A 1,629-nucleotide genomic window follows, 5' to 3' on the forward strand; every position below is an offset into this window, starting at 1 on the left:
TAATGTATTGATGGTGGTGTGGGGTCCTCTAATGTGTTGATGGTGGTGTAGGGTCCTCTAATGTATTGATGGTGGTGTGGGGTCCTCTAATGTATTGATGGTGGTGTGGGGGTCCTCTAATGTATTGATGGTGGTGTGGGGTCCTCTAATGTATTGATGGTGGTGTGGGGTCCTCTAATGTATTGATGGTGGTGGTGTGGGGTCCTCTAATGTATTGATGGTGGTGTGGGGTCCTCTAATGTATTGATGGTGGTGTGTCCTCTAATGTATTGATGGTGTGGGGGTCCTCTAATGTATTGATGGTGGTGTGGGGTCCTCTAATGTATTGATGGTGGTGTGGGGTCCTCTAATGTGTTGATGGTGGTGTGGGGTCCTCTAATGTGTTGATGGTGGTGTGGGGGTCCTCTAATGTGTTGATGGTGGTGTGGTGGGGTCCTCTAATATATTGATGTATTGATGGCGGTGACGGGATCCTCTAATGTATTGATGGTGGTGTAGGGTCCTCTAATGTGTTGATGGTGGTGGCAGGGTCCTCTAATATATTGATGTATTGATGGTGTGGGGATCCTCTAATGTATTGATGGTGGTGTGGGGTCCTCTAATGTATTGATGGTGGTGTGGGGGTCCTCTAATGTATTGATGGTGGTGGGGTCCTCTAATGTATTGATGGTGGTGTGGGGTCCTCTAATGTATTGATGGTGGTGTGGGGTCCTCTAATGTATTGATGGTGTGGTGGTGTGGGGTCCTCTAATGTATTGATGGTGGTGTGGGGTTCTCTAATGTATTGATGGTGGTGTGGGGTCCTCTAATGTATTGCTGGTGGTGTGGGGGTCCTCTAATGTATTGATGGTGTGTGGGGGTCCTCTAATATATTGATGGTGGTGTGGGGTCCTCTAATGTATTGATGGTGGTGTGGGGTCCTCTAATGTATTGATGGTGGTGTGGGGTCCTCTAATGTATTGATGTGTGGTGGGGGTCCTCTAATGTATTGATGGTGGTGTGGGGGTCCTCTAATGTATTGATGGTGGTGTGGGGTCCTCTAATGTATTGATGGTGGTGTAGGGGTCCTCTAATGTATTGATGGTGGTGTGAGGGTCCTCTAATGTATTGATGGTGTGTGGGTGTCCTCTAATGTATTGTGGGTGGTGTGGGGTCCTCTAATTTATTGATGGTGGTGTGGGGGTCCTCTAATGTATTGATGGTGGTGTGGGGTCCTCTAATGTATTGATGGTGGTGTGGGGATCCTCTAATGTATTGATGGTGGTGTGGGGTCCTCTAATGTATTGATGGTGGTGTGGGGATCCTCTAATGTATTGATGGTGGTGTGGGTGGTGAGGGTCCTCTAATGTATTGATGGTGGTGTGGGATCCTCTAATGTATTGATGGTGGTGTGGGATCCTCTAATGTATTGATGGTGGTGCGGGTGGTGTGGGGGTCATCTAATGTATTGATGGTGGTGTGGGGGTCCTCTAATGTATTGATGGTGGTGTAGGGGTCCTCTAATATGTTGATGGTGGTGTGGGGTCCTCTAATGTTTTGATGGTGGTGTGGGTGGTGTGGGGAACCTCTAATGTATTGATGGTGGTGTGGGGTCCTCTAATGTATTGGTGGTGGTGTGGGGATCCTCTA

This window comes from Oncorhynchus tshawytscha, linkage group LG31 (genome assembly GCF_018296145.1).
Source record: "Oncorhynchus tshawytscha isolate Ot180627B linkage group LG31, Otsh_v2.0, whole genome shotgun sequence".
NCBI classification, from domain to species: Eukaryota; Metazoa; Chordata; class Actinopteri; order Salmoniformes; family Salmonidae; genus Oncorhynchus; species Oncorhynchus tshawytscha.